The following is a 14,098-nucleotide window of genomic DNA, read 5'->3' as shown; positions in this document are numbered from 1 at the left end:
CTGTATTTTTTTAAATTTTTGTCTTGGAGTTTAAACGGGAACATTAGCAGAAAAAAATGCTACCTAAAATTAATGCAACATCTGATCACTGCATTATGTTATTAGTCTTCAATTCAAAATACATTTTTAGTGACCACCCAATAAAACACAAGATCTAAAAGGTAACCCAGAGTGACAACAGACTCCTAAAAATGCTTGGATTCACTATTCAAAGGAAATGGTGTAATATTTAGTCTATTGCTACATATCAGAAAATCTGAATAAAAATGTTTAAAAACACATGTTCTCCATGAAAAGGAAGCTAATTTTGCTAAAAATGTGAGAAAACAGGTAACTTTTACAATTAGGGATAAAACAGAAACAGGTTGAACTTGTTGTACTTCAACAAAAGTTTGTACTTTCTTCATCAACAAACCATCAAAAGTCCCATTATGGTGAGAATGACTAAAGATACCATACACAGATGAGCCAATAAGCATTTGCAAAGCACATTTTTTTAGAAAAAAAATTCAAGTATTGGGCACAGAAATAAGATGATACCAAATATAGCAGGCCTGCAGTATTTTCTGTCAGTGACTGGATGCTCCTCTCATGCAGTTTCCTCTGGATTATTCCTTTGGCTGAGAGTAGGAGGGCAAAGTGAATGTACAGTTCCTCTGTCCCCTCAAAACAGAGAGACTGGTCCCCCAAATCCTGGATTCCTCCATGTTCAGTGCACATCTATTAGAGATAAGGTGTAACAGAATCCTCGGTGGCTTCCCCCTCAGAGGGTGGGTGAACCTGACTGAACATACCCAGTTATCTATACTGTGTGGTTATAACACAGGCTCCACTTCCTTACTATTTGCAAGGGGGGCTCTGGCTTTTATGGGAATTCTTAAGTCTCTCCAGATGGGGGATCAAAATGAAAGTCACAAACCCCAACGCATTTGGGGATACTCCCTCCCTGTGGCCCCAGAAAAAGGAGATAGGGTGTGGCACGTCTGCAGTGCTCCCAGCAACCCAGCACCAATATAGTGGGTTTCAAGGATATCACTTTGGGTGGGTCTCTGAGTGAGGCTCAGCTGGTTTGTCTTACTGTAGGAGTCCACTGCACTCTCCTCAGGGTCGGGATGAAGGTCTCTAGGCTAGGGGTTCCCTCCACGGCTTCAGGAGTCACTCCTGCAGTCCTTTACTTGGAACAATCCTGCTCCTTCCTCACTGCTGCAGCAGTTTCCTCCCTTTTAAAGGCCTCCTCCTATCATGCATGATTGACAGGGCTGGAGGGGTGGGGCTAGCCCGACCATCAGGGCCTCTCTGGCACCTTCCTCATCTACGTGGGGTCTATACACACAGTCACATAAGGGTCCATGAATATGTACTGCTTCGTCTTAAACGTATTTAGTACTTTTCATTCTGCTGGATCCATACATGTCTAAAAGCTATAGATCTACAGGAATCACTTCACCTCTTACTGAAATACAGCCTGGGAGTAGAGGATAACAGAGAATTGGACAGTGGCCATGTGGCACAACAATGGAAGGGTAGAGGCTTTGGCGAGAGACACATGTGCAAGTCCCTACACCTTTTACTAAAATTGAAAAAAAAAAAAAACACATTTACACAGTTTTTGTAATGATAAAGATTCTTTTAAAATTGCAATTTAGACTGACTCTTCCAAATGTAAAAATTTTATTTAGGAATTACAGCACACTTGCTGTAAAATTTGTTCTTGTGACTACAAAGATTATCTACCGTAAATTATAAGCATGGGATTTTCAAATGCATCCAAGCTCCAACTGCCTTCTGCGGAAGACGTGCTGGGCCAATACTGAGTGCTTTTGAAAATCCCATACTGTTTTTTACAGTATGTTCATGCACAATATGATAGCATTGCAAATAACTTCTGAAATGTAATTGTGTGTATGATTGTTAATAACAATAATTTAAGTTGTCTTTTAAATAAGTATTATAATTAGGACAATATAATGTCCTCATTCTGCAGTGGCAACTCACACAGACTAATGAGAGATTCCCATGCTTGGACTGAAGATGGCATAAGGCCTTTTTGGGAAGGGCAAGGAAGAATGGTGGGGAGGTATCTGTCCCTTTGCTGAAAAAAAGTAAGTGTGGGGGAAAAAAAATCTAGCTGTTCTCCATATGTTACAGGACAACAGAGTTTGTACCATATTATGTTAATGCTGGAAATATTTTAACAGAAAAATTTACTGATCCTGAAAGCTGGGTCCAGTTCCTAGCAAAGTCTGGGAGGCTGAGTCCCAGGTTGCAGCTGATATCATAAGCAGTCCCTGGTTTTTGTATTGCAGAAGACCTTTAATCACACAGTAAAATTTTTCAGAATACCATCTTGCAGTCCACTTTAATTCCACAGTAGCCAGCAACATTCTCTTGACCCCCTAGAGCTCAAGATTAATTCTCTATGCCATCTGAAAGATGGGATTCCAGCTTTTAGACAACATATAAAAATGGCTCTAGCTCCAAAATTTCTTGACATAGGAACCCTAAAAAAATCACATCAGATGTGCAACAGCTTGGGAATAGGCAGGAGAGAGGCACTAAGCTAATTAAAACATTATGATGTTAATTTCTTTTGTGAACAATTATGGCTAGATGAATGTTGCAGATCATAGAAAATATCTGGTGCAGATCTGTTCAATGAATTGGTGCTTCCTAGTGGTTTCTTTACTGGATTTACAAGGACAGGTTAGTAATTTTCACTGTTTATTTCTCACATACTACTGATCAGTTGCTAAAGATTCTTCAAACTATTACAACCACAGAATTCACATCGCTCAGTGATGCTCCTGGCTTGACCAGTATGTTGTATCTCATTTATATAAACACCTTCTATCCCTTATGCTCCCAAATGAGATTTTGAGTCAAAAGAAAATGAAGGATGTTTTTAATGTCTATACCACAGTAATTAATTTTGAAAATTATACATGGATACACATTAAGATTATGCATTCTGTATCAGTCACTGAATAAAAACAACTGCACTGCGCACTATATGTATATGAAATACACTCTGTAGTTTAAGGATTCAGGCATTCCAAAGAGCATTACATATTCAAAAGGGGTGCCCAACTGCTCAATTTTATAGTTGAAACTGTGATTTAACTGAAAGATGTGTAAAATCTCACATACTAGACAGCTCCCTACTGGCTAACACATCTAAGCAGCTTTGTGCATATAAGTTATTTCAGCTAAGGGTCAGCAGTGTCTTATGCTCATGAAACAAACTAACAAACAATCTGCCCGTTTAGGATCTTAGCCAGTGATGATCTTCAGGTTTAGCAGTAAAATTATCGACTTTTGATTGAACGATAGCCTATTTTGGGGGATCCATCAGCAAACACAGAGAAAGCAAGTGGACCTAGAGATCAGCAATCACTGAAGGGTGCCAGCTGATTGTGTTTTTAACAGAGAGGCTGAGATAAATACTTGAAATGAATAATCTATTTACTGATAAAGCACACAGCGTCAATTGAGAGCAGAATTTTGTTGTAAGAAAGGATAGAAAACACAAGCAGCTCTGCTAATTATAGCATTACCAACTCATTTTTTTTATCATAAGTCTCACAATAGTTGATGTTTTACTTAAAGCCCCAGCTCCTGGAGTCATGTGATTATGTGGGACTCAAAGCTTTTCCATGTATATATATTTGGGAGTCCCACCTAATGGTTTTTGAATGCCCCATAGGCAAAACTGCAATATAGGGCCAATACTGCAAAGCCCCTCTCTTGTGAATGGTCTTGTAATCAGTGGGACTACTTATGTGACTGAAGAAGACAAACTAGATTCTTTACTTTAGTCAAGCTCTGTTTGGCACAGGGGAGAGGGCAAGACGCGTCAGGGAGCCAGTTATGGCTCCCTTATTTTGCACATGCTGCTATGCCGTCTGTTAGAACAGCCTCATGGCTGCTTTAATTTAAAACACTGGAAAAAGGTCATAAGGAAGCTTGTATCCACAGAAGATTTGCTGAATGAACTGCACATTAGGTAAGGAGAGGAGCACTGGCCTATGCAAAGGTAGGGAATGGGCAGCTGGAGCTAGCTTCATGGCTAGGGTTGCCAGCAACCAGTTTTCGACTGAAATGCCTCGTTGAAAAGGGACCCTGGTGGCTCCAGCGGGGCTCCCTGCCTGCCCTGGCTCCGCATGGCTCCTGGAAGCGGCCGGCATATCCCTGCAACCCCTAGGTCTGCACGCAATCCCGTACCCCAATCCCCTGCCCTGAGGCCCCTCCCACATCCAAACGCCCTCCCAGACCTTACACCCCACATTCTTTCCTGCACCCCAACCCCAGCCCTGAGCCCCCTCCCACACCCAAACTCCCTCCCAGAGCCTGCCCCCCCTCCCCCACTCTGAATCCCTTGGCCCCCACCCTGAGCCCCCTCCTGCACCTCAAACCCCTTATCCCGAACCCCACCCCAGAGCCTGCACCCCTAGCAGAGCCCTCACCACACCCACACCCCAACGCCCACCCCAGCCCTGAGCCCACTCCTGCACCCCAAACCCCTCATCCCCAGCCCCTCAGCCGGAGCCCTCACTCCAACCCCCTGCCCCAGCTTGGTGAAAATGAGCATGTGAATGAGGGTGGGGGAGGGTGAGCAACGGAGGAAGGGAGGATGGAGTGAGCGGGGGCCGGGCTTTGGAGAAGGGGCAGAGGATGGGGCAAGGGTGTTCGGTTTTTGGCAATCAGAAAGTTGGCAACCCTATTCACACCAGTGGAGAGTTTCCTCAATAAAGGGAATTCTCTGCTGGCTGTTTAGGTTCAGAACCCATCTTAAGTGCTGCAATGGTGTCAGAGTGCAAACCAGAATCTGGACCTATTCATATAAACTGGGCTAACAAGATTGAGCCCATATTTACTAAATTAAACTAGAAAAGAATTTATGTAATTCGGAAACTACACAGGAAATAATTATCAACCCTGCTCAATGAAAAGTTTAGCCCAGAGACTAAAAAACAAAACAAAAAAACAAAAAAAAAACCAACCCTCCTTTGAGACATACTTTTATGCTAAGTAAACACATACACATGCTATTATGTAGCATTTTAGGTACCTGTGTAGTTTCCATTTTAAATTGCGGACAGGTTTACAGCTGTTTAAGTATTAATACTGCATACCAAAACACACTGATTCATATTTGACACTAGGCTTTTTTCCAGTGGTCACCAATGATATTTATTTTTCTTTATTTTTTGTACCACAAGTAAAAACAAACAAACATTTTTTCAGTATGCTCAGCACGGGGAGTGTTTCAAGTTTTATTTGAAGCTTAACCCAGATTCAGATACAATCAAACCTTTATTAAAGCACATTAATTTGATAGGAATTCTGAAATCAAATGGAGAGAAGTCAAGAGCAATCATTTAAAGTCTCTTGACATACTTTTTAAACATAGATAACTTATTTTTTTAATTTCCCTACTTCCATCCCCTACCTCCACCAGCAAAATGTTTTTTTCTATACAGTACTTTTCGTTGGTCCCTTTAGATTCCTGAAAGATAAATAAAACATGAAAGGATTTGGCTCTCTCTCCCTTTTTTTTTTTTTTTTTAAACAATACATCCCTCCAGTTGCAGTACCACAATTGGATGCGCAATCCGTGGGCTCTTTTTTTGTATGCTTTACTCCCTCTCCCTCAATGAAACTGCTTTGAGGAACAATTCCTCCTTTACTCTTCCTATGCTTTGCAATCCAGAAATCCAATACAAATTAATGAGACTTTCATTTTCAAAACAAAGAACAAAACCTGAGTCTCTTCAGGGACTATGTTAAAATGAGTCAAACTACCCTCCCCCCCAAAAGAAGGGATTTGCATCAATATATTTTATATGTTCATTTTTTCTCATAGCAGTCATTATTATGTGTGTTTTCTACTGGAACAAAAGGAGCAAAAAAAGGAGAAGTGAGTAAAGAAGCATTAGACACAAACAATACAAGTGTTTTGAAAATAAGAGGGGGAAGAGAAAATAGATTTGCAGAACATCCGGATTATGTTGCTCTACATCACAGGCACCATTATGCGTACATTTGAAAATGAAATTTCAGACTATTTCCTGATACGAACAGCAGCACACCACAAAGCGAGCCTCAAGCAAAAAAACAAACAAACAAACAAACAAACCAAAAATCCTGCAGCCAAAGAAAGCAGTTCTTTTATGCAACACTTCTTTAAAAGAGAATTTCTCAGCTGGAACATACATACATTGCTATTGGAATATCATGTCCATCCAAAGTCATGTATCCTTATTTTTTGAAAAAACAGACCAAAAATGCAAGCAGAGCCTTTTCTTGTCAGTCATACCAGAACATTCGTTTCTCTACAGGAAAACAGCCATGATTCAGGAGACATCCTTATAATTTAACCAACTGTAGCAGCATCAGCATCACTAGCACTGATTACTTGGAAGGCGACTTAAATGTTATACAGCATTTCAGAATCTACAACTAAAATTAAATTCTACAGCACAAATGCTTTTAAAACACCCAATTTTTCTCCATTTTTTCATGTTTGTTTATGTATTAGACAGCCATTTGTGGGTAGTCTGGTTCACATGTTGTCAGCTCGTCTTTCATAAAGCAACAGGGAAGAGACTAAAGAAGTAAAACACAGGGAAGTGTGAATACAAAAGGATTTAAATTGGCAGAGGACAGAGATAAAAGTAGTTTCAGGCACTAGATTTAACTGATTTTAAAAAATTTACTAGACTTCTACTTGACTTGAAATTTCAGATTTCATAATGATATAGGTTTATAATAATTACTAAATACTAATTGTGTGTACTATGGCAAGAGACAGTATGTTATTAGTACAAATAGGACTATAAAAAGAGCAGCTTCATATTTACAAACTTTAGAGTAAGAAAGAAAAAATGTTTTTATTAATTCAGTGTGTTCCAATCGCAGACTAGCAAATACAATACAAGGTGCGGTGAAGCAAAGCAATGAAGAATTTTAAAATTATTCCAATGCCTGGTTAACCATGGGGATAGCAGTTTTCCTTGTAGTTGTATTATTCAAAGAATTAGAACCTTTAACTAAAATGGTACTTGATATACCTAAACATATTTGTTAACCAGTTCCTAGTACTTCAACGTGAGCAAAGTTGTTCCCTCCAAAATCTATCAATTTTTCAAAAGACAGTTACAATTTTTTTGACAACAATCTCAATAACAAACTGTAAGACTCAGCAGAAAGTTTTTGCCCCTCCTCCAGGAACATTCCTACCTATTATTTAGGGAAATGATTATAAATCAAGGTTGCTGTCACACTTTACAGCATATCTCTGCACAGAGTAAAGAACCCATTAGATTAGTGTACTCATTTTCCACTTAAACTATAGATCAAGTACTATAGAAAAAGCTATGTAATATCTCAGAAAGGTTTTAGGAGGTAAAACAGGGAAGAATTATGCATCTGCACTGAACTAAAATTAGCAAAGCTGCCATATGGCTCTGTGAAGCCAGCAGCACATTCTTATTCATTAAGAAGCATTCTGCTAACATCAAAACACAAGGCCTTTCCTGTGCTCTCCAAATGTGTTTATCTTTTCAACATTAATGTACTACAGATCATCAGGTTGCTGAAATCTCCTACAGCACACATTAAAAAAAAAAAATAGATGCACTTTTTCTCAGCACTTTTACTCACTGTGAGTAGTCTAAGAGCAAAGCTTAAAGCTGCCTCACTCTCATCCTCACACATAACCTCTTGTTAGCAAATCATGGTTTCCTTTCAGCATCAAGGGAACAGCCTGATCACCCAATTCCAGCTCAAACTGATATCAGAATCCAGTTCCTGTGAGAACGTAACAGACTTTGTTTCACTTTTACCACACTGGTGATATAAAAATCACTTAAATTTACGACACAGGACTAAGCTGACAGAAGAATGAAAGCTGTAAGCTCACTTACTCATCCAAGAACAGTGATAACACTAAAAGAAAAGGAGTACTTGTGGCACCTTAGAGACTAACCAATTTGAGCATAAACTTTCATGAGCTACAGCTCAGCTCATGAAAGCTTATGCTCAAATAAATTGGTTAGTCTCTAAGGTGCCACAAGTACTCCTTTTCTTTTTGCGAATACAGACTAACACGGTTGCTACTCTGAAACCAGTGATAACACTATGTTTAACACTCTGAATACGATATTCTTTTCAGAATTTCCAACACACATTTGGCCTGATTACTCCCCTCCCCCTCCCCCCAAATGTGGGAAGCAGCTTCTGTAAAATACTAGCACCATCATATAAGCCTTCCCTTCCCACAAAGCCGCAAAGCATAGCTAAACTTTAATACAACTTTTACAATTTTGGGGAACTTCTGATCTTAGAAAATGAAAGTATAGTATCTAGTGTTTCAAGTATTCTGACATTCCCTGAAAGTATAATTTGCACTCTAAAAGCCTAGGGGGCATTTTTGGGCATCATAAAACAAACAGTTCAATTAATACATAAAATAATGAATATGAATGCATCTTCTCCTACCTCACCATGGATCTCTCTTTTGGTCTACTCACCTCCAGTATTAGCTTTTTCTAACTCCATATAACTACCATCTGGCACTATCCTCTGTGGTACAATCCCCCACCACCTAGGCTCAATTGGAAGTATAAATGGAAGTGGAGGGTAAAGTCATGAAATAAACTTCGGCAAAAATGAAGTCCAAACCTGGGCCAGCAAATGGCCCAGCTTGAATCTGTTCCACCATGAAGGCTCTTTTCTTTCCCCATTTATATAATCACCTCCTTACAAACTGTGCTCACAAACTTTGGTCATCACACCTGTGTTTTCCATAATTCTGTGACTGTGGAACTGGCTCCAGACCGGTTATAACATTTGTTTGCTGAATCTAAGCTTTTAATTATAAAAAAAAAAAAAAGAGTTAGTCTTTCGCAAAAACAACAGCTAGCCTCCAAATGTGAAATAACATGATATTATCCTAAACAGACAAATAGACAGCCTTAAACAATTGCTGTAAGGGACATTAACTCTTGGTCCTATGGTAACAATCTAAATGTCAACATTATTACTATTTCACTATTGATCATTTGCAGAAATATTGACCTAATCTTTAGGTTTATCCACTTGTGTTGGACACAGTGGTGAATGCTATTGAAAGAGGGGGAGATGTGATGGGACATCTAGTTTCTATCAAAAGTTGGCGGGGCTATGAACTAGGAATTGATGTTTTCTCCAAAATTTCAACCCACTTTCTGCCTCAAAATAGGAAACAAAAGAGGAGATGCATTCTCTCAGAACCCCAAAACCTCAAAGATCAAAACCCACAGTTGTTTTTGTTTGTTTGTTTTTGTTTTTTAAAGCAACAAATGTAACAAAGTCCTATTCCTGTTCAGGTCACCTCTAATATGTCTATCAGTAAAACCACAGAGAGCCTGTTTGGCATCCTGATATTTAAGTGAAACCACCACAGAATTAAAACCAAGATTAAAATGGTTACCCCAGAAACCTTTTCTCAATCTATGCCTCAGCAGTGAACAGCAGAAATGCTCTAGGCTACCTTGTTATGAGGCTAGCTTCATTCCTCATGAAGGCCCCTTGGATCTGGAATTCACTTCTCCTGGGTCTGGCACAGTCTGCATTTGTGTACTTTCTGGACATCCTGCAAAGCCTAGCTTTTTTTCCTAAGCATTGAGAAGGTTAGGTGTTCAGGGATGGCAGGGTGTAATTTTGTCATTATGGAGTTGGTATATGGTGTTTAATTTGGTTTTTCTTGCGTAGACTGAGCAGTTCCATGTATACTGTTAAGTATGAATTTTGATGTTATATGAGGGTGCACAGAGTACTTATTTGCAGTTTCACAAACCAAAAGAATAAATTAAAAACCACATTCTCTCTCTTCTACTCCACAAGGGACACTAACATCTGTTTTCCCTGGGGGCTCTCCAAGCTCTCCAACCAGTTCTGCAGTTAGCACCTGATTGTCTGGAGAAGTAAGAGAAGAAGAAGAAGAAAGAAAGAAAGAAAGAAAGAAAGAAAGAAAGAAAGAAAGAAAGAAAGAAAGAAAGAAAGAAAGAAAGAAAGAAAGAAAATCACTGAAGACGGACAGCATGGGTGTCCTTCCTACCAAAAGACTTAGATCCAGGGAAAGGCTGAGAAATTGTGACTCCTGCTGGTCATCTGAAGTTGCAGGTGCCAAGCACATCTCTGGACCAGGCCCCAAATTTGCTTCAGCTGATTCTCAACAGCATATAACATGAATGTTCCTCTTGCCCAACTTGGCTGTGGGACGCATTTTTAAAAGCTGGACTCCCATTTTGCACTAGGCAAACAAACGTGAGTGCAATTTTGTATCCTCAGCTACCTGTGTCTGCAATTTGGGCATTTTAGATGTCTAAGTGCCTGACTGTGCTCCCACATCAGGTATTTAGAAGTCTAAGGAGTACAAAATTACAGATGCATGCAACTATTTGCATCTGCCATTTTGTGGGTGAAAAAGAAAAAGGAAAGCTAATTGAGGCTGATAGGAAAAATTGGGCATCTATGCCTTGCACAGAGTAACTTTGATTACACTTGTGAAGCATGGCTAGAAAGGGTTAAACATCCTGCAAAATAAATAACCCTCAAAAGACATGTGGAGAGATAATGCTTGTGTTTTTGTGTATTTACATATATATGAGTAGGGTCAACGATGTAATCAACAGTCCCTGTCTATGCTGTATTCTGATAATTCAGAGATGAAAAGAATATCCTAGCATTTAAATGAACTGTAATCACAGGATCTCTCTGTACTCATCTCTCTTTGAAATGTATAGCAAATACTCTGTGAATGGTGGAGGAACAAGCAAACTGCCTTATGTTAATTCTGTAACTAAGTACCGGTAATGGACCTCCTTCAAAGTCATCCTAATTACCTCTTGTTCCTGGATGAACTCCCAACTTGTCAAAGAGGACATGAAATTGCATAAAAGATCCTTGGGTCCTGATTCTGTCAGCTCAGATCTGCTTAGGCTTCATCAAGGGAAGCTTGAGCTGCCATACTGAGGTCCCAGTTATGCTAGTATGCCCGGAATATAATATTTGGACACTGGACTATAATTTATGAACTATTCCTAAAAGAACTCTTTGCAACTACAAAGCTCACCATCTCAGCTATGAATCTGCACCTAAATTAATTGAACTCATGTCTGTATGTATACTGATCTTTTAACAATACTCTCTCTTTTGTTTTTAATAAATTTTAGTTTAGTTAATAAGAATTGACTGTAGCGTGTATTTGGCTAAGACCTGGAATATTCAATAACCTGGGAGGTAACGTATCTGATCCTTTGGGATTGGTAGAACCTTTTCTTTTATATGATGAAATAAGATTTTCAGAAATCATCATATTTGACTTAGGTACCTGGATGGAGGTCTGAGGCTGGATCACTTTAAGGGAACTGTGTTGTTTGGACTTCTGAGTAACCAGTGAGGTAATAAAGAAGCTGGTTTATGCTGGCTTGGTAAATCTAAGTATTGGAATATCCACCAGCTTTTTGGGGATTGTCTGCCCTATTCTTTGCAGTTCACCCTAATTGAGTGACTACAGCTGGCCCATACTGGGACCCCGGTCACAACTCAGTTTCTACTGAGTTTCTCAGTTTCATACTCAGTTTCTACTGACCTATTCTGTACATCAGGTTAGAAGAAGCAGATTTAACCATTGAGATTCGGAAGACATTTTACCTTTTCTGGTATTAAAGAAATGCTGAGATGACACTTCAAAAAACTCACCATAAAAACTGCTTATCTATAAAACCTATATATAATAATAGAATGCTATACATCTATCTTGGGTGGCTTAGAAATCCATTATATTTATTTGGATTGGTATCAAAACATTTTAATAAGAAGTGCCAAACTAAATGACCTCTGCTCTGGTACATTAGATACAAATATTTAGCATCCCTCAACCTAACAATGTAATTATTTTCTTTGATATGTGTGGAATTAGGGCAGAAAAATATAAATATACTTTTTGGCACTTGCAAATTTGTGTTAACTATTTGTTTATTTAATGAATAATCTCAGTTGTTTTGATAACTCATCTTTAAAAATAGCATTACTCGATGTCTCAGTGGTGAGAGTCCCTAATTCTACCACGATTTTGGCGGAGATGTTTTTAAAGACTTGAAATATAGCAGGATCTGATCATTTATTTCAAAACAGGGCTCCTTCACTGCCCCACGAACAATGTGTAGTCTTCAGGAAGTTAATGACTCTCCAATTAGGTCTTTGAAATATAACAACCCATAAGAGTTTTTGTAAAGAAAGATGTGAAGGCAAATGATCTTTTGGACTAGACTTCATAGATTAATTGTCAATTTAATTAAACATATAGGTTTCCCAAACTTGGGCCAAGAGAACATACTCTGCAGGAATGTCAATAATCTATTTAAACTTATTTTCTCCATTTTGCTCTTCCAGATGACAGTGAATGTTAGGAGAAAACAGATTATATCCTTTTTCAAACACCTCATCAACATGATTTAAGAATAGCTCCTTTATTTTAGAGCACGGATGACAAATCTGTGATATACAAGGTCATTAACAGTAGCATGGAAGTTTCCTGCTGTATTTGCATTACCAATGGAAGATTTTCAACAGTCCTAACATGGTGCATCAGGAAGCTCAATGATGCTCCCTGAGATGCATAAGAGAAGGTCAAGCCAAGACTCAGACTCATAGACTTTAAGGTCAGAAGTGACTATCATGATCATCCAGTCTGACCCCCTGCATATTGCAGGCCACAGAACCTCACCCAACCACTCCTGTAATAGACCCTGTACCCTCTGGCCTAGTTACTGAAGTCCTCAGATCATGATTTAAAGACTTCAAGTTACAGAAAATCCACAATTTACACTATTTTAAATCTGCAAGTGACCTGTGCCCTGTGCTGCAGAGGAAGGCAACCCTCCCCCCAGAGTCTCTGCCAATCTGACCTGGGTAAAATTCCTTCCTGACCACAAATATGGTGATCAGTTAGACCCTAAGCATATGGGCAAGATCCACCAGCCAGACACCTAGAAGGAATTCTCTATAGTAACTCAGAGCTCTCCCCATCTCCCACAGCAAACTGCAGGCAAAACTGGAAGGTAGATAATTGAAGACAGCTGATAGAAAACAGAAAAAACTTTAAATGTATGTGCCCATACTGAGGGGATATAGCAGCTCCTAATGCCTCCAACAGTCAATAATTCCTTTTCTAGATAGAGGTAGTAAGCATATTTAAATCATGCAAAAAACTGAGGACAGGTGAACCTTCCTGTCCAGGGCAGCCCAGTATTTGGAACAGGGCAAACTTAAACTTTGCTTGTCAGGACCCTGTAAACAGTATATGGCCAAATCCAAAATCCATTTTTCTGTCTCAGGAAATTCAGAGACTGAAGTGTTTTATTATTTCAAAGATGTTCAAAAGAAACACGACAGCTAATAATCTGCTTCTTCTAAGGGCATCTCTTATCCTTTTGTATATTATTCATGTAAGGACAAATTTTAATACACAGGCTATATGATGTTCTGCTTAAGAACATTTTTATGTATTCTAACCATAGTTAATGTCCTCAAGGAATGTTTAAAGTACCAAATGACTGTTACGGAGACCATACTGGCTATTTACATGGTATTTGCCAATAGATTACTTGAAATCGAAAACTATCCTCTTTCCACTCACAGCAGTAAACTTTTGCTCATCTGGTTGCTAAGAATGACACCTAGACAAAGTAAATCTTCATAGATGTCCCAAATAGATTCACCTGTCCTGTCAGACTTTAAAAGGCCTACTACTGGAGCTGATGGGTATAAATGCTCTGCAATAGACTGAACCATATTTGCCACTTAGGTGCTATGGGTTCCAGTTTTCTAGTTCAAAGTGATGAAGTAGTCCTCTTTAGCTTCAGTCTCCACTTGAATGCCTGACTCCTTCAGGCACAGCACAAATAGAAAAATATCTGAATTCAAATAGCTCTGCTTTATCTATTTCCTTTGGGTCCTTTATCATTTTTCCTCTGACAGGAAAGCTTGACCTGCCTTGAAAATGAACAGCACACTCACAAATAGTAAGCTATGAAAAAAGACTTTTAATGAC

General features: G+C 39.1%; 1 protein-coding gene across 15 annotated transcripts in view; it reads right to left on the bottom strand.

The window, feature by feature from the left end:
• NCOA2 (nuclear receptor coactivator 2) overlaps window positions 1–14,098 on the bottom strand; it is a 259,553-nt gene that overhangs the window by 60,237 nt on the left and 185,218 nt on the right. The gene's annotated exons all lie outside the window — the stretch shown is intronic.

The sequence above is a fragment of the Lepidochelys kempii genome, chromosome 2, assembly GCF_965140285.1.
Source record: "Lepidochelys kempii isolate rLepKem1 chromosome 2, rLepKem1.hap1, whole genome shotgun sequence".
NCBI classification, from domain to species: Eukaryota; Metazoa; Chordata; order Testudines; family Cheloniidae; genus Lepidochelys; species Lepidochelys kempii.
Note: the sequence above shows the minus strand (reverse complement) of the source record. Positions and strands in the feature narration are given on the sequence as shown.